Source organism: Sciurus vulgaris, assembly GCF_902686455.1.
Source record: "Sciurus vulgaris genome assembly, chromosome: 2".
Classification (NCBI taxonomy): Eukaryota; Metazoa; Chordata; class Mammalia; order Rodentia; family Sciuridae; genus Sciurus; species Sciurus vulgaris.
The window spans coordinates 193,492,464-193,516,432 of NC_136462.1; the positions used below are offsets into that span (position 1 = coordinate 193,492,464).

Here is a 23,969-nt window from a genome sequence, read left to right on the forward strand (position 1 = left end):
CTGCTCTGCACTGTCCCCACCAGGCCCCGGGGAGCCCTGGGAGTCATGGGGACCTGGACCTACAGACGCGTGCCCTCGGGGACGCAGGGGTCACTGCGCTGGGAACTGCAGGTCACACCCACGGAGGCTGGGTGGTCAGGCACTCCGCTCCTGTGCCCACCTCGAGGGAGCGTCCACGGGGTGCCTGGCACCTCCTCCTGGCACCTGCTTCAACCTGGGAGCCACAAGGGACAGTGGCTCGTTGCCCCAGGGAGAATTCAGGCAGCGGGAACGGTGGGCAGGAGGGACAGGGGACGTGAGGCCTGGGGAGGGACAGATGCTCCAGCTGGTGGCAACATAGGTGCAAAGGCCCTGGGGACAGTTAAGAAGAGGGATGTGCTGAGCGAGCCAAAGGCAGGCGGGGAGAGGGGACAGAGGGGCCCTGGGCCCTGGGGAAGGAGTTGGGCTTTCCTGCAGGTGAGGTGGGACGGTCGCTGTCTGAGCACAGGAGGGACGTGTCGGACCCAGGCTCTGCTGGGCTCCTTTGCCTGGCACCGCTGGCACTTGGCACTGGACCACCTGTGGCTGGGGGCAGGGTGCTGGGCAGCCTGTGCAGTCGTGACAACCAGTGTTCCCAGGTGTGGACGGATGTGTCCAGGGTGCTCGCACTCACCAGAAGCACAGGGTCCCTCCTGCTGCCCCTGGGGAGCAGGGCCCAGGGTGGAGGCTGCCGCCGCGGGCCAGCTGGGTGGACTTGCTGGGGTCAGGGCCAGTGGCGGATTGGCAGGGGTGAAGGGGCCAGGGTGGGGTCACTGCGTTGGCGTGGCAGGGAGCAGGGGCCATGGTGGACGGCGGTGCTGGCTCTCCCTGGGGCGCGGCTGGTCTGGGCCACCCAGCAGGGCTGGCCTTCTGCTGCCCGCAGAGTGTCTGGGGGTCTTGCGGGGCACAGCCTGGCCTTGGGCAGCCTGGAGCTTCCCAGCTGTGCTTCGAAGCACGTAGGTGGCCCGAGCCGGGCCGGGGGTGGGGTGGGCTTGAGTGGGCAGGGGCCCTCCTGTCGCCGCCACCAGGAGGTCCGGCTCTGCTCCCAGGCGAGGATGGCCAACTCAGGAGCCCGCGGCCAGGCCGCTGGAGAGGACAGGCCTATTTGGGGGCCACCAGCCGGCGCTGCCTGCAGTGGCCATGGGACTTGCTGATGCTACGCGTGGCGGCAAAGGCGTGAGCACCAGGCCGGCAGTGCCTGGGCTGGAGCCCGAGACCCCTGACGCCTGCGACCTTTGAGAGGAGTCGCTGGCCACGGGCAGGAGGTCAGCTGGAGGGTGGGGCCTGGGAGCAGTGTGCAGGTGGTGAGCGGGAGGACTGGGCGGGAGATGTGTGGGGCTGGCCGGGAACTGGGGCTGGAAGCCAGGCCAGGTGCAGGGGCACGCCTGTCATCCCAGCGGCTCAGGAGGTTGAGGCAGGAGGATCGTGAACTCAAAGCCAGCCTCAGCAAAAAGAGGCACCAAGCAACCCAGTGAGACCCTGTCTCTACATAAATGCAAAACAGGGCTGGGGAGGTGGCTCAGTGGCTAAGAGCCCCTGGGTTCAATCCCTGGTACCAAGAAAAAGAGGAAGAGGCGGTCAGGCCGGGAAAATCACAAGAGTGTTTTGACGCGTTGATAATTTCACCTGCGAGGCTGCTCGGCCCCTGCAGCTCACTTCCCCGCCACCCTGGGTTCCAGTAGCTCCTGGGCACTCTGGGGCCTGTCCAGCCAGGAGACGGTCTTCAAGCGACCCAGACCTCTTGGTGAATGCTGGCCGACCGACAACCGGAATCGTGCATTTGGGCGGGTGGAAGGCTTCTCCACCTCCGCTCGATGGGTTCCGCGACGTAGCTCAGAGATGCGCCACCACACATCTCCCTGGTGCCAATCTGCTGCTCTGCCAGGGCCAGAGCACGGCTGCAGCAATGCCAGGGCAGGAGGCTCCCCGACATCTGGGAGGTCGCTCTCGGGAGGGTAGGCTCCCCGGAGGAGGCGGCTGGAGTCCCCATGTGGAAGGACCGGCCTGGCGAGGGCCCTGTGCTCACAGGTGTCCAGATGCCAAGGATGGTGGCTGGTCTGGACCAGGTGCTGGCTTTGGGCTGGGGTGTCCCAGCAGTGGGCACTGCTGGAATCGAGTGCAAGGATAAGGCAGCCCGGGCACAGCCAGGCAGGACGTGTGAGGACGGACCAGGGGCCCAGGGTTTGAGCTGGGGCAGTGAAGTCCCCGGCAGAGCAGAGGCCTGTGGGGGTCGGGAGGTGCCATGGCAACCGCTCAAGCCGGGCTCACCCTGTGGATGCAAAATGGCTCTGAGGTGGCGGAGGCCTGGGCGCCTGCCAGCGGGAGGGCTGTTCACCCATCCCAGTGGATCCCGCCATGGGGACATACGGGAACTCGCTTGAGTCCAGGGTCCACAGAATTCCTGGCCCTGCATGGGGCTTTGGGGTGTCAGTTCATTCCGTCTTTCTCTCAGCTGCACAAGGAAGCCATGATCATCACGTCATTTTACAGGACAGAGAGGGTAAGCAACGTGTTTAAGGTCACACAGCCAGGAAGTGGCGCCGTGGGATTTGAACTTGAAGTCCACCCCTATGGTGGCTGCATGATGACGCTGCTCCCAGCCTCCCTGTGGTGAGTCCCATGGCCCGGTCGTCAGACGGATAAATGGAGGCTGAGTCACTGCGGGGGGTCTGACAGTGGAAAGGGGTGAACTGAATTCCAGGTCCAGGTGACCCGGAGCCTGTTCTTTTTCCGCCCAGCGACACGGCTGCTGGCCTTCCTGGGCCTGTTTTCTCATCTGGTAAGTGGGGGTGGTGGCCATGCCCACCGACAGGGCCACCGGGCACAGATGGGGCGTGGCGGTCACCAGCCCAGAGCCTGGGACCTGGGAGAGGCCTCAGTGACGGCTGGGGCCGACTGTGTGCCTGCTCACAGAACTCAGGATGGCACCCAGAGGAGCGCCTGCACACAGTAGGTGCTCAAGAAACACCACCGGCCGCTGCTGCCATGGCGCCCACCTCAGGGGACAGCCCTGCATCCTCCAGCCCTGCTTCCTTCCCAAGCAGCCTTGCAGCCACGGCTCCTTCACCCAGCAGAGCCCCAGGGTCCGGCTAAGAATGGGGCAGCGGTGACTCGGGCCTCGGGCCCCTGGGTCAGAGCGCCGCCCGGCCTGGGACGCGCCTCGCCCTCTCTGAGCCTCGGTTCCCTTCCCGTCTGCACAGCGTGGTTCAGGAGGTGCCGGCCCCTCGCAGGGCCAGGGCAGGTCCTGGGTCCTCTGGCCCCCGCTCCCGCCTCCCGGGCTGCAGGCCTGCCGGCTGTGACGGCGACCAACCAGCCAATCTGTTTACTGAACTGGCTGACCCCTTCCGGGAACGCAGCCCGAGCTTCCCAGAACTCGGGCACTAACGACCCAAGGCCACATGACGGAGCATGACACAGCACTTTGGAGCAAGGCAGGGCCCAGGGGCCGCGTGGGGGCTGCAGCCCAGCCCCCGCCTGGCCGGTGGTGAGTCACAGGGCCTCCCGCTCCGGCCTCCGCAGCTTCCCGCCCCGTGGTTTCCATGTCCTCCCCGGCCAGCACCCCCACCTCCAGGGCCCCCCAGGACCTCTGGACTTTGGCCTGTGGCCCTGCAGAGGTCTTGGGTGACCCAGCTGCCCCTGGGATCATCGTGTGTCCACCTGTGTGCAAGGCCCAGGGCACGTCTCCTCCATGTCTTGCCACAGTTGAGAAAAGTGGCACATTCTGACCCCACGTGACAGACGGGAGACTGAGTTCCAGGGGAGGGCTGGAGCTCCCCGAGGGCAGGGAGCGCGGGGCAGAGCTGGATCCAAGGGGCCGTTCTTTCCTCTCTGGGGCACTGGGCATCCAACTCAGGGGTGCTCGACCACTGAGCCACGACCTCAGCCCGCTTTAAAAATTTCAGTGTGAGACGAGTCCTCATGAAATTGCTGAGGCTGGCCTCCAATTTGTGATCCTCCTGCCTCAGCCTCCTGAGTCTCTGGGATTTCCAGCTGCAGCATCACACCTGGCTCCAAGCAGCATGTTGACCTCAGTTCATCCCCTCTCCCGGCCTTGGCCCCCTGGCGAGGGAGGTGCCAGGCTCCTGGTCTGGTTCACGGGGTTGGGGGGACACGAGGCACAGAGGGCCTGGGTTGCCTGCCTAGGGCTCCTCAGGACGCACGGGGCCTTGGGGGCTCCCTCCTGACTGCCTTCCTGGGTGGCCATGCCCCCCGTGGCTCCTTTCCTCCCCTCGAGGGTGGCCATGCTCCTGAGTGCCCGCCTGTGAGGCTGGGTGCTGAGCGGCTCAGTCGCCCGGGCTGGGGTCAGGCCTGACCCCCGCGGGCCTCTGTCACCCTCTGCCCGGGCAGGGCTGAGAGCAGACAGCTCTGGGCTCCCAGCGGCCCCTGCACCGAGTGGGACCCGGGTCGCCCCAGCTTTGGCCTGCAGACTGGGGGCAGGCAGGGGTGGGGCGGCACTTGATGCCCTTTCCCTCATTCCAGCACAAGTGCTTGAGCACCTACTGCATACCAAACTGCCCGGGAAACAGCGGACGAAGTCTCTGCCCTCGTCTGGGGGAGGAGACGATCAGGGTGCACTGAGGCCGGGCAGGGGCCGGAGGGACTCCCGGGTGGGGGGCACACAGGACCCTGAGACACAGGCATGGGGTGCGTGGGCTTCGTTGCTCAGAGTTGGGGACAAGAGGTGGTGGGGTAGGGCCAGACCCCGAGCTGGGCCCCTGGACTGAGTGGAGACAGGCCCAGGTCTGCCCCAGGGCCGTGCGGCAGGGCCGGGGCGGATGGAGGGCCGGGGGCAGGGGCTCGGGTCCCCGTGTGGCCTTGCCGTGTGTCGCAGCACCCCCCCAGCCTCGGTTTCTCACAGCAAATGCAGCTGCGAAGACGCTGTCGGAACCAGGAGGTTCCCCCTCTTCCTCCATCTTGTGCTTGAGCGCCTGCCTTGAGCTGGGCCCTGGGCTGGGGCTGGAGCGGAGCCGGGGCCAGCGGCCTAGCCTCGTGAGGCAGGCAGGGGAGGTGACATGGGGCAGAGGGCCTGGGTGAGCCCCGGCTGGGCTGGCCGTGGGATGCTCACCTCTCTGGACTAACCGTGGAGCCCATCCGGAGGAGTTGTCATAGGAACAAAGGAGTTCAAGGGAGGAAGACGCAGAGCCGGGTACCCAGTAGGTGCTCAGCTGTGCTTAAATGGAGGAACATGGACAATAAACAAACCCAAGAGGGATGTGTCCAACAGTGGGCAGTGACGATCCCCAGCTCTTGGCAACAGTGGGCATGCAGTAGGTGCTCAATAGATGTTCCTCCTCTGCGCCCTGGGAGTCAGCTGGACTGCTATGGTGGCCTGAGGTTTCTGGTGGCCTTGCTGATCCAGGGCGAGCTTGGGGTGGGCAGCGGAGACCCCGGGCCCCCTCAACCCTGGCCCCCGCGGCCCGTGGCGGCCAGGTCTGCAGCCTGGGTGGCGGGCGGGCCAGGGCCTGCCCAGCGGGTCCCCCGTAATGACACTCATTACACAGGTGTCTGGGGGGGTGAGGCCCAGGGCTGCGCCCGCATGGCAGCCGGCCAGCCCACCCTGGCCCTTCCTCGTCCTCCGGGAGTGGGTGCCCAGCAGGCAGGCGGAGGGGCAGGGCTGGCACGGGGCCAGCTGGCGGCCGGGGAAGGAGAGAGCTGAGCAGCGCTGCCAGGACCCGCGTGGAGGGCGGGTGGAGTGCAGGTGTGCAGGCGGCGTGCGGGGACAGGTCTGCGCACCCGGCCGGCGGAGGCCAGGCCGCCATGGCCAGGCAGCCCCGCAGGTGGACCCCTGCGCCCCTCCGTGGGCGCTTCCGCCAGCTGCCAGGTGGTGCCGGGCGGTGCTGCTGGCCTGGTGACGTCACCGGCCGGGCCGGTCCGGGCTCCGCTGTCTGAGGCCCGACCCGTAACTCTGCCAGCGCTTCATCGCGTATTTCAAAACAGCCAGGAGAGGGTTCTGGTGTTCCCAGCAGGAAGGGAAGGGAAGGTAAGTCGGAGGTGACGGTCCCGATCGCCTCAGCTCATCGGCCCAGCGTGTCAGGAGCGTGTGGCGTGCGCCACACCACAAACACGCACCATCACGCGCCAGTTAGAAATGAGAAGACGTTTAGAGAGGGCTGCAGACCCAGGGAGCCACACTCAGGCCAGGACAAAGCTTCCCCGTGGCGCTTTGGTGGAGCCTGGCGAGGAAGCAGAGCCCAGGTGCGTGGGAGGCCTCCCCAGGGCGACCTTGGTGTGGAGGCTGGAGGATGAGCCGCTGGGAGGAGGAGAGGAACAGCAGGCGCAAAGGCCCTGAGGCAGGGCCAGCCTGGCACGTCGGCCATCAGGGAGCCCCGTGGAGGAGTGCCGGGAGGGCCCAGTGCAGGTGTCTTGTCCTGGGCGCCAGGGCAGCGGGGTCTGTGGAGAGCACACGGTTAGGGGCCAGCAGGGCCAGAGGGGTGAGGGGCGCAGGGGCCGGGCCGCCCAGTGGGACTGGTTGGCTCTCAGAGGTGCAGACAGGAACGTGGGCCGCTCAATTTGTGTTTGAACCTATTTGCCGAGTTCAAACCCCCTGGATCCTGGAGCCTGTTATTAAGCCGGCTGCACCCTGGGGCGCCTGCCTTTATCCCCAGACAGGGCCTGGCCCGCCTGCCCCCAGGTCGACCTTGGCCCCCCAGATGGGAGTGGATGGGCGGGACCTGTGCACCCCACGCCTGTCCAGCCCGCAGGCACTGCGCAGGCCCAACCTGCTCCTGGGAGCTGCGGGGAGAGTCCAGGCGGGCACAACTGCCCTCGGGGACACCAAAGCCCAGAGAGGCCGTGGCAGGTCCCAGGGCCTCCAGCAGGAGCTGGGGGGTGCCCTGGAAGGCGCCCTCCCGCCTCCTTCCCTGCCCGCAGTGTGATTGGGCAGCGGTGGTGTCTGGGACAGAGCTGGGTCCAGCTCGGTGGTCGCTAGCACTCCTGGGCCCGCTAGGAAGCAGTGAGCTCCCCGCCACGGGTGGAGAGCAAGCAGACCGGACGACGCTTTGTCCTGCCTCTGGGAAGCTGCAGGGCTTGGGCACAGGTGCCACCACCGGTGTCAGGTCACAGGTCTGCAGGAGCTGCCGATCGGTCCGTCCTTCTCTGTCGGAGTCTCGGTTTCCCCACAAGCAGATCTTTTACGGGGACCAGAGTGCGGATTAAGGACAGCCTCGGTGCTGAAGCTCCTTGGGTCCAGCCTCCCTGACTCCCCAGTCCTCGCGAGACCACTGCAGCCCTGGCCCCCGAGGCCTCCCCAACCCCTTCCGCCCGACTCCCTTGCCGCAGCAGCCTCCCTGCCTCAGGGTCTTTGCAGATTCTGTGGCCTCCGGATGCCAGTCTGTGTGCTTTCCGTAATTTAAATCCCCTCCAGCCCTGTAAGGTAAACACTATCATGGGATCCGTTTTACAGACGAGGAAACTGAGTCTCAGAGAGGTGGAGCCTCTTGCCCAAAGACACACAGCTTTGTGTGAAGCGTAGGGTTCTCGAGCCAGGAGCCCTTCCCCTTTCTTCTTCCTACGGGGAGCTCATCTGCTTCTTCAAAGTCTGGCTCCGTGGCCGCCTTCTCCAGGAAGCCCTCCCTGCCACTCCCAGTCTCCCCACGCCTTCCCTGGGTTCCCCACTCTGTACTGCCCCACGGAACCTCTTTTCCTAAACTGCTTTATTGAGGCTGAACAGACACACACAGACCACGGGTGGTCCAGGCTGGCGTGGAGGAGGCTGGACCTCGTGCCCGTGCGTCCTCTGTGGTGATCCAGCCCCCGGCCCGCCCTCGGCTGCTCTGGGTGAGTGTGCAGGTCTGGGCGCTTCTCCACGTGGGCCCTCACTGTGTCCTTGCTGGGCCTCCCTCCCTGGAGGCCTGGCTCTGAGACTCGTCCTGTTCCTGCAGACTTTACCCTTTGTGTATCTGCCTCCCTCCCGTGAGACGCCAGCCCTGTAAGGCAGGGACTCTGCCTTGGGGATCTCTGTCTCCAGCACCCAGCACAGGGCTGTGCACACAGGAAGTGCCTAATAAATGTTGAGTGAGTGGGAGGAGAGTGAGGATGTATCTGAACAGGAGTGGAGCTGGCGCAGAGGCGGCAGAGGGGACTCCAAAGGCCCGCCAGGAAGCGGCCCCGGATTGGTCTGGGGGCCTCGCGGCCCCTCCGACCAGCCTCTGGCTTGCCCGCGGCCTGGGCCTGGCAGGTAGGTCTCGGGGCACGAGGGTCAGGGTGGTTCAGGAGGCGCTTGGTGGTGCCTGTACCTGGCGTGGGCGTCTGGCGGGTGTTCTAGAACTGCGCAGCCTGCCGCCGAGGCAGGAAGTGGCCACCCGGCCCTCAAACCAGTCGGACTCCTCTGCGAGGTTCCGGAGGGCGCTGGGCGCGGAGCGAGGCCGCGGGAGGCCAGGCCGCGGGGGAGGAGGCGGCGTCTAATTAGCGCACGTTGCAGGGAGTTTCCAGCTCATGCCCGTCAGGCTGGGCAGTTTCCAGGTACCAGCCTCAACCTTGAAGGCCCAGAGAGTTCTGGAGGCCTCTGGGTCTCCGTCACAGGCTGGAAACCCAACTAGCTAGGGTGAGAGAGGGGCAGGGTGGGCCGAGCCCCACCCGGGACAGAGCCTGTGTCCGCAGCACCTCCGCCGCCTGGCCCGTGCGGCCCTGGGATGATCTCATGCCCATTTCCCAGACCGAGAAGCGGAGGCTGGGAGTTGCGGAGCTGGCTGAGATCACACAGGGGTCACCGTGGGTGGAGGGAGCAGGGGCAGGGCCCGTCCTGGGGCGCCGCCTAGCCGTCAGGCCTCCCTGCGGTACACACGGTACACACGGTACACACGGAGCGCCTACGGTGGGCGTGCTCAGCTCTGCACGGGAGAGGCCCGGCCTGGGCGTCCCTGGCTCCCACCTCCAGGTGGAAGCCGGGGGCCAGGGGCAGACAGACTGTTCGGGGAACTTTGTTTTCCTGTTTGTGGAAAAAAGAAGTTTGGCTCACAGTGGCATTTCCCAAATGGGGTTCCAAAGGACACAGCATGATGCAGGGAAAGGGTTCCATGGTCCAAGGAGTTTGGGAACTGCTGGGTTTACCTCCCTAATGTTTGTGTATTAAAGACTCAGAGCCTTGAATGTCCCAGAAGGAGCAACCAGAATCTGGGCGGAAGGGATGTGAGTCACCCCCTCGGGCACCTAAGGGAGCTCACTTGCGGGTGAGTCTGGCGGGACTCACCTTCTCCAGGAAGCCTCTCAATTCCCAGATGGACCCGAGACTTCCTGGGAAAGCACCTGCTTTCACTATTGCTCACCTCCCGTGGCAACATCTGTTCCCAGGGCCGCAGGTCAGCTTCCCAAGGAATCTCCGCCACTGGGAATGGCTAGAGGGAGGGATTGGCGTGGAGGAGATGTGTGAGGATCTGACGGATGGGTGGACCATGGAATGGATGATGGGATGGCTGCGTCCGTGGGTGGATGGGTCAGGGGACCATTTATGGATGAATAAGTGGATGTAGAGATGGATTAGCCGAAGCGCAGGTGAATCAGAGTGAGATGGACAACCAGGTTCATGGACGAACAAGGAAATGGTGGATAAGCGAGTGGACGGACAGATGGATGGAAGAATGAATTGTGGGTGGAGGGTGTGGACAGTTTCACGTTGAGTACTGTGGGCTACTGATGGACGAAGGTGTGGACATGTAATTAAGTGATTAAGCAAATTAACAAGTGAAATGATGGATGAATTAACAAAGAGCTAGACGAATAGACACATAAAGGAATAAATGGATAGATGGATTGGTGAGTCCAGGAGTGGATAAGTGGGCAGATAGATGAATGGATGGTTGGGTGGATGGATGGATGGAGGGAGGGATGGATGGATGGGTGGATGGGTGGATGGGTGGATAGTTGGGTGGATGATAGAAAAATGACTGGAAGGTGAATGGATGGTTGCATGAGGGAATGTGTGTGATGTCACAGGTCTGAATTGAGGTCAGGATGGCAGGAGCGTACCCGTGTCCCTCCCTGAGACAGCAGTTTATGAAGATTTTGGAATTTGCAAGTGGAGTGAAAGCTATGAACTGTATTTCCAGAAAACTGCACCTAGACACCAAACGCTGTCACTGATTTCCTGGGGGTGGTGGGTCGAGCCTTGGAGTCACCTGCTGGCCCGAGGCGAGGGGTCCCAGGGCAGTCGGTGAGTTTCTTCTTACACCTCGAGCCCTGAACATGGAGGGGAACCAGGCCCCGTGGCTGAAGGCAGCTGGGAAGGGACCGGCTTCCCAGGGGGCACACTTCTGTGGCTTCCCGCATGCCTGGAGGAGAGCCCGAGGGAGGAGGGCTGCCTCTCCCCGCAGGGAGCGCTCAGAGCTTGCAGGCCTCGGGGTACCGGAGCAGGCTCAGGGAAGTGAGGCCTTGGCCACTTGGTGAGTCCTCAAGGGCACCACGGAGCGGCCAGAGTTGGCAGTGGGGAGGACGCGTCTCCAGGCAGGAGGGACGGCGTGTGCGAAGGCTCAGAGACCCGTGGGAGGCCTGGGAGCAGCTCTGACGGCCCGGAGCGCAGAGCGGGGGGACCGTCGGCCACTGGACCGAGCGGGTGCTCAGTCTGGCAGATCTCCTTGGCGACTGGCCTTGGTGGGGCTTCTGGGAGGGGAAACTGAGGCAGAGGAGCAGTGTGGGGAACATGCTGAATTCACTTTGGGGGCACTGATCTGCGGGGTGCCTGGGGAGTCCGCTGGCGGGGCTGCTGGGACGGGAGCAACGTGGCGAGGCCGAGACAGCACTGGACTGTGCTGGCCCACAGGCTTGGCAGAAAGTGGGTTCTGGGGAGCGAGGGGGACGCGCCTCAGCAGACGTCATAGGAAGCCAGAGACTGCCCTGGTCGCTCGGCCCGAGAACTGGCGTGTGTTGGCCCAGGGCTCACGGGAAGCCCGGGCGACGGCCAGGGAGGTCCCAGGGGAGAGAGCGGAGGGCCTGTGGTCCAGCGTGCGGCCTGCAGGGTGAGGTCAGCCCCTGAGCTCCACGGGCCTGGGTCCGTCACCTCCGAGCCTCGGTTTTCTGGCCCAGAGCTAGTGGCCGAGGCCGCGCAGAGCTGAAGAGCTGCACTGGCAGAGCAAGGGAGGTGACCGGGCGCAGCGGCCACCTATGTCCCAGCATTGCCCAGACACGGCAGGAGGTGGGACCCCAGCAGCACGTCCCCCGCCACACCCGTTGGGAGAGGAGGCCTCCGCCCCGCCAGCCCCTCTGCCCCGCCCGCTGGAGCCAGAGGGCGGAGGAGGCCCGTCCCTGTCGGGAGTAGGAGGGGGAACAGATGACAGCACCCTTCTCCACTGTCCCTCGGAGCTGCTGGCACTGGGTCCTGGCCACTGTCCCCACCCTCAGATCCTGACTCAGGATCAGGCTGGCCAGAGGTTGCACACTTGGGGCCGACCCTGATCCCTCACCGGGCTGTGCGGGGTCCACACGGAATTTTTTTCTAATGAGTGGAGCTAATATTAAAAAATCTGAAGACAAAACTTAAAAACGTGTTTGGCTCCCCTGGAAAATCAGAGCATCCCGGCACCAGCCCATTCCCAGGGGCCACACTGCCGGAGCTAAGAGGCCTCAGCCCTGGAGACGAGGCTGGTGCCGCAGTCCCCACCGCTCCCACTTGTCTCTCTGCAAATGAGGCCAGGCACGGCCCTCGGCAGCACACTCACTTCACCCTGCACCGGGTGCCGGGTGCAGGGCTTCCGCGCGGCCCTCCTCTCTCCCCCCACCATCAGGGCGGCCTGGGTGGTTCTGCCCCAGCCCCCGCCTGCGGGTCCCGCCCTCTGCCCGGCAAGGCCCGGAACCCCGCCTGGGGGATGGAGGTGGGCAGGGCTTGGCGGCCGTGGGCCGTGGGCGGCAGATCGTCTGCTCCAGACGTGTCGCTGGGCCCGGTCGCACTCCTCAGCTAGCTCATCGCCGAGGCATGTGGGCCCAGGCGGTGCCATGCCCCGTGGGCGCCTGGGCAGCCCGGCACCCCAGATCCAGCAGCTGTGTGGCCTTGGGGCATCCCCCACCTCTCTGAGGTCCAGGAGAGGCCGTGGCCTGGGGCCTCACGTGGAGCCCTGGGGTCAGTGGCAGACACAGCACCCAGACTGCAGAGGGGCACCTCGCAGGGGACACCAAAGCCCAGACCCCAGGACCAGTGCAGCTGCCCCGAGAGCCGGTGACCCTCGCAAGCCGCTCCTCCATCTGGACAAGGCCACGGCCACTCCAGTCTCAGCCGAGGGGACAGCCACTCACTGTGTCCTGAGGGCCAGGCACCGGGGCCCAGCAGGCCACAGCAGGGTCAGAGGTTGCTGCCCGTGAGTGGCAGGTGGCAGGCTGTTTTGGGGTCTCGGGGAGCCGGCGACGGGCATGGGGTGCCAGGAGCCGCCTGCAAGGGGGCGGCAGGGCAGGAGCCGAGGCGGCCGCCCAGCGAGCCCCTCCCCCGCCCTAAAGCCCCGGTGGTCCGTCACCCGCAGACCCGTCACCTGCAGGCCCAGAGCTCTTGGCACAGGCTCCCGCCGAGGGGACCCCACGCCCGGGGCCCTTGCACTGTCCAGTCCACACTGCTCCCTGGCTCCTCTGCCCTGCTGTCCCCTGGTCTCCTGGGCCCTCTGGTTCTTCCTCTCCCACTCGGGGATCCAGCCGCTTTGCAGCTCAGCTGCTCTTGGGCCAGGAGTTGGGACGGTGAGGGCCTGTCCGGAAGCAGGGTCCCCGGGGCAGGTCCCAGCTGCCCGGCGCCATCTCCCCGCTCCTTGAACGCACTCGACGTGGCCTCTGTCACCCAGGGCAGGATGGGGAGGTGGGAGACGGGTCTGTGACCACACACATCACTGTGTGGCCTTGGGCAAGTCACTGGCCCTCTCTGGACCCTGGCTTTTCTGCTCTGAGAAATGGGCGGGATGTTGGCCTTCCACTGGGGTTCTGTGCACTCAGGGGCTGCTGCCCCCTGGTGATGATGTTCTGGGGAAGGTGTGTGCATCTTTGCCCAGACCAGCTCAGGGCTGCCAGGGATGGCTTGGGGGAAGGGTGCCTCAGGGTCCCCAGGGCATCCCCTGAGTTACCAGAGTGCTTTCTGGGTGCCCAGCCTGGCTACGAGTCTGGGCAGGACAGAGGTTGGACATCTGAGATTCAAGTCCAGCTGTGCCACTAACCAGCTGTGCAACCTGGGAAAGTTACCTAAGCACTCTGGGCCTGTTTTCTCAACTGGGAAATGGGGTGAAGGAGGGCACTGGTCTCCTGGGGTCCCCAGGGAAGCCCGAGGCATCACAGTCTTGTGTGCACCCAGCAACCTGCTTGTGCACGCCAGCTGCGGTTGCCACTTTGGGCCGGTGTGTGGCTCAGGTGTCCATCACCTGCTGCACCTGGTTTCCTCACCTGATGTGGGGTGGCCCAGGGTGTCCTGGCGGAGTGGCCCTAAGGCCCAGAGTCTAATGCCCACAAACAGGCCTGGAGCAGACACACCCTGTGGTTCCATTTTTTAAGATTTCAAGTGCAGAATTGATTTAATTCAAAACCATCAAGTCGCTGATGATCTTCAAAGAGTCCCATGAAATCCTCGTGGTCCCTCCAGCCCAACAGACGCCCACTTGGTCTCATCTAACTTCACTTAATAAGAAGAGGAAGAAACTGCAGGCCCGGGACGCTCACTGCAACCCCGAGAGCCAGCGACGCCCCGACCCTGCCGGGATCGGGATTGCGACTGTGCAGCTGGGCCACGTGGGTGTGTCCTGGACCCTCGGTCTTCTCCAGAGTCTCTGTGCGGCCTTCCCTGCTGTCCAGTCGCAGCACTGTGCTCTGGCTCCGCCCACGTGTCATTTGTCAAGGGCTCCTGTATGCAAAGTAAGGTCTGTCCCCTACGGTCCCAGTCTCCCTCCCCACCTCCCAGCGGGAAATCTGATGCCACCCGGTTCCCAGGAGGGGACAGTGGGCAAGCCGGGAGGTGGCCAGGGATGCTGCCCAGGGAGAGAAGGAAGTGGGGGGCTGGGGCCCCGGCTGCGGCTGACGCAGCCGTGATGTCAGAGACAGGCCACAGGCGGCGGCCGGGCTGATGTGCCCTCCTGCGGGCCTGGCCGGGCGCCTCCTGCGCCCCCCTTAACCCCTTCCCGGCCTCCCTTTCCCAGACAGCCTTCCCCGGGGCCCGGCCTTGCCCGCAAGATTCCCAGATTTCACAACCGGGGCTGGCGCTGAATCATGTACAGTAAGTCTGGGGAGAGAAACTCCCGGCTGCCTGGCGTCCCCGGACAGGATGGCCGCCAAGCCTGCCCTCCCTGCCCAGCCCACGGCCGCCGGGAGCACGGCTGCTGAGCAGCTGGGGGGCGCAGGGAGGACGCACAGCCTCTCCGGGCTGTGCCAGGAAGCAAGGGCAGTGTGGCTTGTAGGACCCGAGGCTCTGGAGCTCAGGCAGGCCGCAGGACTGGGGTGGCTGCCGCCCAGCGGCTGGTGACCTGGGATGGTCTCCCGTACGTAGCTCTGAGCCGGTTTCCTTATCTGGAGAACCGGGCGGTCGCAGGCTGCCTCCTGGGGTCACGGCGAGGACCAAGCCAGATGACCCCCGTGCAGTGCTCAGCTCAGGAAGTGCAGTAAACATTGTGGTGGCCGTGATGTCGGGTCCCGATGACAGCGCAGAGACGTCCAGTCCTTGGGGTCTGTCCCTGCGGGAAGGCCCTGCCCCCTGCGGTGTGGGTTATGCTCGTCTTTAAAAAAAGCCTTCGTTCCATCCAGACGGTGGCTGAGCACGGCCGTTCCGGATGTGCTACTGGGTCCCGCAGGCTCTGAGACAGCAGGGGATGGACGCAGGGCATAGAAAGGCGACCGGGCTGCATTCTAGCCGAGGGGGCGGGACATCGAAGTCCTCTCTGTGGTGACCGTGCTGGGGGCCACAGCGCCTGGGCGGGTGAGGGAGGGCAGCCTGTCCGGGGCAGGGCGGCTCCAGGCTGGGCCAGCGAAGGCGGCGGGCAGGGGCCAGGAGGCCGGGCCGGAGGAGGGGCCGGCGGAGGCTCCCGGACCTGGGCTCTTCTGGGGCCGCCCTGCCCCTGTGGGGACAGTCACGGGACCAGGCCTGGCGTCTTCCCATCTGGGGACCTCAGGCCAGGAGACGCCCGATCACGGTGGCAGTCCTCCCTCCTGGCCCCCTAGAGGGCCCAGCAGGGACCAGGACTCTGGTTCCCTGGGGGTCAGGAGGTGGCAGCCCAGGCCCGCTGCCTGCAAGCCGGCCGTGCCTCTGGCAGCACTGGGCCCTGTGTCCCTGCCCGGCCTCCACGCCACCTGGGAGGTGGCCGACTGCCTCCGGGGAGGGCCCAGCCTGGAGGAGGGAAGCACGGGGTCCCTGGGCATCGCTGGGTTTGGGCCGCAGCGGGGAGAGGGCAGCAGGGTGCTCGGGAGCTTGGGGCAGCAGCGGTCGGGGCCTGGCTCTGGCCAAGGAGGGCGATGTGAGCTTCGTCGGGCCCCGAGGACGGGCGTATTCTCGTCCTTTGCTCCTGCCCTCGGGTGGCACAGGCCGAGGCGGCCGCCGTCGGGGGCCGGAGCTGGACGTGGCTTTGGCTCTGTACAGGCCCCACGTCCACGGGAACCCGAGGAGGGGGCCACTGTGGCGGGCGGGTGGTCCCCCCAGCCCAGTGAAAACCAGAGGCTGGAGCGGCCAGGAGCGAGGCCCAGGTCTCTGGGGGCGGCTCCCTCTGCCCAGGCGCTGGGGCCGTGGCCAGGTCACGTGTTTGGGGCATGGTAGGCCCCCGCCCGCTCAGGAGCTGGCCTGAGACTGAACCGGGACCAGAGGCCACTCGGGCTGGGACCCCTGTGCCCGCCCCCAGGCAGGGGGTAATTACCCGCCTGGGCTAATAGCGCCCACTTCCTGCCCCTTTCATCAGGGCCCTGGAGCTGCCAGGCAGTAATTAACCCCTGCAGCACCCTCTGAAGTGGGTACGGGAGGCAGACCTGTTATTAAACCTATTTTACAGGTAGGTAAACTGAGGCAGAGCCCACCATGGCCTGGGAGCCTCTTGATTCCCCTTGACTCAGCAACTCAACCAGTCTCTGCTCTCTTCCCACAGGAAGGAGCGGCTGGCGGAGAGCCCCTCGTCCCAGCTGCAGCTACGTCTTGAGCCCACAGGGTGCCTGCTCCTGCCTTGTCCTCTCTCAGGCCTACAGGACCCAGGGTTCCCAGCTGATGCAGTGGATTGGAACCTGGCTCTGCTGTGTGACCCTGGACAAGTCACTGCCCTTCTCTGGGCCTCAGTTTCCTCTTCAGCAACACAGGGGTGATCATAACCACCTAGGTAGCTTTGGCCTGAGCAAAGAGCACAGACTCACCTCTGTCTGTCCCTTCCCTGTCTCCCACTCTGGCCACACCATCCTCCTCGCTGTTTCCTGACAGGTCAAGCTGCTTTCTACCTCAGGGCCTTTGCATGTGCTCTCTCCCCTGCCTGGAATGGCCTTGCTTTCGATCCCCTCACCTTCCTTGGCTCAAATGTCAGCCTGGTCCGCTTCCCATTCCTCACCCGGTTACAATTCTCGGCGCTCATGCGGGTGTCTCGCTAGTATCTTCTCTGTGTTCTTTTTGGCGTACAGCACGGGAGTTTTTGTCTGTTTGGTTCAGGGTGTGTGTGCAGAGCTCATCAGGGCTGAGCACATAGTAGGCGTTTAGGGAACAATTTCTTCCTCCCCCTCTCGCTGCTGCAGGGCCAGATGGGAACGCCTCTTCGCCGCTCTGGTCCCCGTGTCCTCTTGGGGACAAAGGATGGCAGGACGTGGGTGTCTCTGAAGGACTCAGGTGGTTCTGAAGTCCAGGACCTCAGGCTCCTGAGCCCCTGGGCAGAGGGTCCACCTGAAGGAGGCCGGTGCGGGAGCGCGACCCTTGGAGCCGCCGCCCCAGCCTGGCACGCAGCCTCCGGGCACGTCTGTCAGCACCCTTGGGGGCGGAATTTGGAAGGGGGCAGGGAAAGGAAAGCAAGCTGTGTGCGGGACGGTCCCCACACCTGTGTAAACAAGCTGCGTCTCAAGGCGTCACGTCGCCCGCCACCTCGAGCCCGCGCCCGGCCTGTTTTCCTTGGCAAGGCCTCTGAGTGGGATTCCAGCGGGGAGCCCGAGTGCCCTCTGCCCAGCCAGTTCCCAGGCAGGGCCGGGCAGACCCTGGCCAACGCTGCACTTCCGTCCCCAGAAGTACCGGAACGTTCCTGGGACTGAGGAGCAGCCTCCAGTTCTGGAAGCTGTCCCAGAATTCTGGAATGTTGGAATTCAAACAGGCTCCAACCCATTTTCCAGAGGAACAGGAGGACAGAGCGAAGGTTGACCCGGGGAGAGCAACGTCTGGGAGCGCTCCAGATTGCTGGGGAACGGGACCTGGGGACAGGTCAGCGTCCACCCCCACTGTCCAGCAACAGCACCCCCAATTCCCTACCACAGAGCCTTCTTCTCCCCATTTCAGGCTGTGAGGTTTGGGGGATGCCTGAGGACCCTTGTCTCCAGGAGTGCACACGTGACGAGCTCCCGCTCCTGTGATTGGCACAGAGGCTGTCACGTGCCCAAGCTGACCCATTGAAGCTCCGTCCCAGGACTGGAGTGCCGAGAGTCAGAGAAGGCAGTGCGGTTTTCCCACTGGACTGAGAATGAGTGAGGGGAGCCCCAAAGAAGGGGAAGCCCTGCCTGGGTGCTGGACGGGGCTGAGTTCCTGGATCGAGCCATACCTGAAATCACACACCCTTAGACTCTAATTACAGAAACTGCTACTGCTCCTGTTTTGGGCTGAAAACAGTTTGAAGTGGCTTTCTCTCCCTTATTCTGACGGAGCCATGGGAGGAGGGGAAGGGAAGAGTCCAAGCAGAGGAGAGAGCATGCGTGGACAGCCAAGGCGGCCACGCCTGGGGGACCCACGTGAGAGGGAGGAGGGGTGAGTTGAGGGGCTGCCAGGTAGTCAAGGGGGAGGAAGGAGCGTCCCCCGTGTGGAAGACAGGGAGCGACTGCTGGCTGGGGCTACGTACTAGGCTTGGCTGGGTGCCAGGGACACAGCCGGGGCGGCACGGTGGGACCCTCAGTCCTGGCTTCCCGCCAGGGGCCCTGGGGCCTGGCCTCTGAAGCGCGCTGCTCTTCCAGCTGGCGGGGTGCACCTGGGGGCCCCACGAGATGACTGTAGAGGGCCCCTGACCGCACAGAACCACCGCGGGTCACACAGCAGGAATCATTTCCTCTGCAAACCTGTGGTCCCCCCACTGCCGGCTGAGTCCCCCCGTGAGGAGACGCATCCTCCGTGCCTGTGGCCGCGGTGACAGCTGGCTACCCCCCGAGACGCTGTGTCGAGCTGCAACACGGAAGAGAGGACCCTGGCCCGAGGGACGGCCTGAGGAGCTGCCAGAGCCCTGTGGCCGGCTCGCCCTCTGCCTCCACACCCGGCCCCGACCTCTCATTGCGCGGTCGCACGTCTGAGCCGGTCTGGGTTCTGTCCCTGGCCCTCTGCTCTCCCCGGTGCCATCCCAGGTTCCTGGCCGCCGCCTCTGGAGTCCGGGTTGTCACCTGGGGGCTGAGGTTTTGAAGGTGCAGACGTGCAGGGCTGGGGTGCAGCCTGGGGGCAGATGGGTGCCCAGCGGGCACTGGGTGGGGAGGAGAGGGGCCCATTGTGCGGCGCTGCGGATGAGTCTTTTTTACTGGTACTTAGTATTCCACCCGGCCCAGAGAGGCCACTGTTCACTGGCGGAGGGTTGTTGGGACCACTTCCAGGTTCTAGCAGTTGTGAATAAAGCCGCTAAAACATTTGCAAACAGGTCTTTGTTTGAACATCGATTTTTGTTTATTTCCAGTAAATTCCAAGGCGGGGAGCTCCTGGGTCACGCGGCCCAGGGTGTGTTTGGCCGCTGAGCTCTTTGGGACGGTCCAGGCCACTCTGGGTCCCCACCAGTGGGGTCTCAAAGTGGCAGTGGCTTCATGTCCCCTCCAGGGACTGTTTTCAGCCCAAAACAGGAACAACAGCATTTTCTGTAATTAGAGTCCAAGGGTGTGTGATTTCAGGTATGGCTGGATCCAGGAACTCAGGTGTTTTGTAAGAATCATTTTTAAATTTCCGCCACGCAGTAGGTGCGCATCCCGCCGCTTCACTCCCTTCCCTAACAATCAATGACACCAGCGTCTGTCAAAGTGACTGCTTGCCGCTGACGTTTCCCTCTGTGTCGTGTCTGCTCCAACTTTTTTGGCCTCTACAAAAATTGGATTGTTTCCTTCTTAATGGGTTTGGAGTGTTCTTTATGTATTCTGGATACTAGTCAGGGCTGTGCCAAATATGTGACTTGCAAATATCGCCCTCCCGTCTGTGGCTTGGAGTGTTAGTCTCCCAGTAGGTAGACCGAAGGGACGCCGTTTCGTTTCCTGGTGATTACTTCTCTGGTTAACTTTGATTTGCGGCACGTGTGCTTTGTTATCTCAATTCCAGTGATAACATCGAATGTTTTCTTGTAAAAATAAGTTGGAGTAAAAAAGTCAGGAAAGTGGAAGCGACATGAGTAAGGAAGGAGGAGCAGAGGCGGGCAGCAGACGGGACGCTGAGTGGACTGCGGGCAGCTGAGTGTGTCCTGTCATTGAAAGTGGCCTGACCCCGGGCACCAGGCGGGCAATAGGGGCCAGGACACAGCAGGTTAGGCAGCCCCTGGCACATCTGTGAGCCTCCCCTCCAGCAGACTCCTCTGCCTCCTTTGGAAGCCGATTCAGACAATCCATCTCTGTGCCGGCCCCCGGCCCCTCGTCACACCCGACTGCAACGTTCTGCTTCCCCAAGTGTCCTTCCTCCCGGGCAGGGACATGCCCAGCAGCCTCTGGGAGGGTTGCAGAGAGCCTGGCCCTTGGGCTCTGGATAGCTGGCATCCCCGGGGGTAGGAGCTGTTCTAAGATGCCAAAGCCAGTTTGCGGATTTGACGGGTTGAGATCGGCCAGGCCCGTCCTGCTGGAGAGGTCGGAGGCCCCTCCCTGGTCTGGGCTGACCCACAGAGACACCAGGGGAGAAGCCCCTCTGCACACCCAGTGCCTTCAGAGGGCTCTGTTCCCCGTCTGGTGCCCTGGCCGCCTCTCTGAGGGCTCACTACCACAAACCCTTCACTCTGACCTGCCCCAGGGACCCCCTGCCCCTGGCCTTCTGTCACCTGTCCCTGGCTGCTCTACTCTTCCCTTTGGAATGCCGAGCTCACTCCTGCCCCTGGGACTTTGCACTTGCTCCTGCCTCAATCTGGAACCCTTCTTCCTCACTGTCTGTACAACTGGCTCCTCTGAATTCAGTTCTAGACTTAAAGGACCCTCTGCGACCCTTCCAGCCCACTCTATCAAAAGTCCTCCCTTTCATCTGTTTTTATCCTGTTCTGTTTATTTTCTTTTTGGTATGGGGGATTGAACCCAGGGGCACTTAACCACTGAGCCACATCTCCAGCCCTTTTTTACATTTTATTAGAGACAGGTTCTCACTGAGTTGCTTACAGCCTCGAAAATTTGCTGAGGCTGGCTTTGCACACGAACCTCCTGCCTCGGCCTCCTGAGCGCTGGGACTGCAGGCCTGCGCCACCGTAGCCGGCCGTTTATTTCCTTTGCGGCACTGACCCCTTCATTTCAGAGTCTGTGTATTGGCTCGTTTCTCGTCTGATGTCCCCCATCGCGACAGTTCCATGACAGATCTTTGTCTCTCTCTGTTCCCTCGGTGCCTGGCCTGGCCTGGCACCGGCACATAGTAGGTACTCAGTAAACATTTGTTGATTGAAGGGGCAAAGGCGCTGTCCTCCAACGCGCAGTGTGTCAAGACCTTCCATCCGCCTCGGGTCAGGCCGGTCGCCCTGGGGGCTCCTCCAGCTGGGGCCAGGCGCCCTGCCAGCCTCTCCTCTGGTCCAGAACAGCTTGCTGCCCACTGGGTCCAGCCAGCTGCCCACTGTCCTCCGAGGTACAGGACGTGGGTGAAATTCCCGGGGCTCCCACGGAGGGCGAGTGGGCTGGTCACCGCGCTCTCCTCTGGGGAGGCTCCGCGGGCCGGGCCTCTGACCGCGCCCGGCCAGCCGTGGGGCAGCGGTGCCCAGCTCCTCGTTTCACTTCTGCGCACGCCTCGCCGCTTCTGCGCACGCCTCGCCGACGCTGCCACCTGCCCGGTGCCCGGCCTGCCATCCCCAAGGCCACAATTCGAGGGCAAGTGCTTTTGGCGCGGTGACCCCAGAGGCACTGGCAGGGGAGTGGGGACGTGGGACCGGCGGCGAGAACAGCGATGCCCAGCGCGGTGGAGCAGTGGCCGCGGGTCGCTGGGAGCCGCGCTGGGCTGGTCCCTTAGCGTATGGAGCCGAGCATGCGCACACCGGCCACTGCAGGTGCGCAGACCGCGCAGGTGGAGGGGTGCGGGCTGGACCGCCGCCGGAGAGGAAGGGGCAGCCCAGCGGGGCGCCGAGCATCCGGGGGATTTCAGGCGTGTGAAGCGATTTTGGTTTGAAACCGCGTTGTGAAAAATTTGAAGCGGAGCTGATTTAAGGACCGCAGGTCCCGGGGGACAGCGAGGAGCCAGTGAGGCAGCCGCTGTGAGTCTGGAAGGACTTCCAAAGACCTGACCCAGCAGGCAGGCCCCTTCGCACCCCACCCGGGTGTGCGCTTCATCCCACCGGGCGCCACCCTGAGTCCCCAGGGGTCCCAGCGGGGCCTCTGGCTTGCAGGCCAAAGCCCTGTGCGACCTGGAGTTCGCTCTCACCCTCTCTGGGCCTGTCTGTTAACGGGGATGTTCCCCAGGCACGTGGACCAGCCAATGTGAGAACGGAATCGTGGCCGTGCTTGGAAGAAAGAGGGAAGCCGGCTCACCCCGGCCCAGACCGCGGTGCAGGGAGGAAGCCCAGGGGCTGGCTCCGGGCTAGGACCCCCGGGACACGTGGAGTCCACTGGGCAACCTAAGCAGGCGGCCGGGACAGGGTCTCCGTGGAGACACCAGCGGTGGGGAGAGGGAGACTGGCCGTCCTGGACCACCGTGTGGACGTGCCAATGTCGTGCCAGAGGTGCACATGGTCGCCCACTCTCCCACGCGCTTCTCTTGGACGCTTCTGATTAACCACAGGAGAAAGTCCCCCGTGGGCGCTGTGGCCAGTCGCCTCTCCTGGCGCGCTTGGCTCCTGCGTGGGGCAAGCCGGGCTTCAAAGACAGCTCAGCCAGCCGGGATGCAGGAAGGCCGTTCCCAGCCACCAGCTTTCAGGTGGCTCTCCAGGGGGAGGGACGGACGTCGATTTCTGATAGGCACGTGGGCTGGCGCTCCCGGCCCAGGGGAGCAGCCTCGGAAGCGCCCTGCTCCGTGGAGGGCTTCAGGCAGAGGAGCCGCTTCCGCACGCCTCTGTCCCCAGAAGTCGCAGAAGAGACCTCGGGGACAGAGGGTGCGGGGCGCGCTGCTGGAAGGTGCGGGGTCTCCTTTAGGGATGAGGAGAATGTTTTGCAACGAGTTCGAGGTGGTGGTTGCACAAGAAAATGCCGAAGCGCCACTGGATGGTTGGCGTAACAGCCCAGTCGATCATTTCTTACAGACCAGCCACACAGCAGCTAAAGAGCCAATTTACTTAGGAAAGCGTGGTGGCTCCAGCGGGGACTCCTAGGTGAGGCTTGAGGAGCCCCGCGGGGCGGCTCCCAGCCCGGATTGCCCTCTGCTTGCCGCCGAGCCCAGCCCGAGCCGCGCCCTGCAGGACGCCTGGCGGCCACGTCCTCTGGGGAGGAGTCCCCTCACTCTGTGAAGGGCCTCGGTGTCCCCGGCTGCGAGGGGACTTGTGCTGTTCTTTTGCCACGAGGCAGAGGGAGGTGTGGGACCTGGTGGAGCAGGTGACTTGGTCCCACTGCTGTCCAGCACCGGCCGGCCAGAACGGTGCTCATTTCCCTCTTGTTTTTCTTAGGCTTTGGACAGTCTCTGCCTTCATGACCTCTGCTCTTGTGACTGCGCATAGTAGGCCCCCAAGAAGAGTGGGTTGACTGATGTTTGGAGAAACTTCCAGAATGCCGTCCCTTCTCTGCACATCAGGGCCCCCACCCTGGTCTGCCCCCCACAGCGCGCCTGGGCCTTCGCAGATACCTCTTCCTGGCCCTGGTTTTGGTCCTGGGTCCCTCACACCCAACCCCTGCCTGCTCACAGCCAGAGGGATGCTAAGTCAGATCCTGTCCTTCCACGGCCTCACCAGAGTACAAGCCAAAGCCCTCCCTGTGGCCCACGAGGACCTGCACACCCAGCCATCCCTTCTCTGCCCTCGCTCCCCACACACCTGCTCTTTGGTGTGACGGTCTTGTTCCCGTTGCTCACACACGCTGGGCCTCCACCCCAGGGCCTTTGCACATGCTGTTCTCTCTTCCCTTGCCTTTGGGGCTTTGTTCAGATACGACCTGTTCAGGTCCAGCTTTTCCCAAGTTCTGCTCTTTTGATTTGTGGGGTAAGTCCTGGCCAGAGCCCTGGCCCAGCTCCATGACTCAGGAGGGGGCCTTGCTTTCCATTTGGGACCAGGGTCGGCCGTGGGGACAGGTGGTGCGGGGCTGTACCTGGCCCAGAGGCCGCTGCAGGCTGGCGGGCCTGGGATGTGTGGCAGGCCCGCATCCTCCTCTGCTCACCTGATCCGCTGACTCAGACCCTCGCCCCTGCCCCAGGCCCGCAGCCCCGCCCTTGGTGGGAACTGGCGCAGGCTGCGCCCGGCAGGGCCAGGCCCTGAGTCACCTCCCGCCAGGACCTGCGACCCACCTGGTCAGAAGTGCTGCGGCCCTGCTCCCCAGCAGCCCGGCCCACCCGCGCTTCCTTCTGCCTCTGGAACCTTCCTGTCTGGGCACAGCCAGCTGGAGGGTCACCTGGAAACGCCTGACGGGGCCAGGGCCCTGGGAGAGGGCAGCAGGGACCCTGTGGCAGCCTGACATGCCCAGCGCCTGTCCCCACTCACGCCCGCCCGCCCGCCCGCCCTGGCCCCGGGGCCCACTTCCCAGAGCTCAGTGGTCAGTCCCTGCCCCGGGCCACGCTGTCTGCTGTGGGCAGCCCCTGACAGGCCACA

At 64.2% G+C, this 23,969-nt stretch overlaps 1 long non-coding RNA gene across 3 annotated transcripts; it reads left to right on the plus strand.

Moving 5' to 3' along the window:
• Positions 1-6,103: 6,103 nt before the first annotated feature.
• Positions 6,104-16,168, plus strand: LOC306653927. Of its 3 annotated transcripts, none has more exons than XR_013761827.1 (4): positions 6,104-6,213; positions 13,553-14,179; positions 15,846-15,935; positions 16,029-16,168. It is a non-coding gene; the product is annotated as an uncharacterized lncRNA (long non-coding RNA). The 3 variants fall into 3 exon arrangements; XR_013761828.1 differs by lacking the exon at positions 6,104-6,213 and adding an exon at positions 10,151-10,165; XR_013761829.1 differs by lacking the exon at positions 6,104-6,213 and having other exon boundaries at positions 12,843-14,179.
• The last annotated feature ends 7,801 nt before the right edge of the window (positions 16,169-23,969 follow it).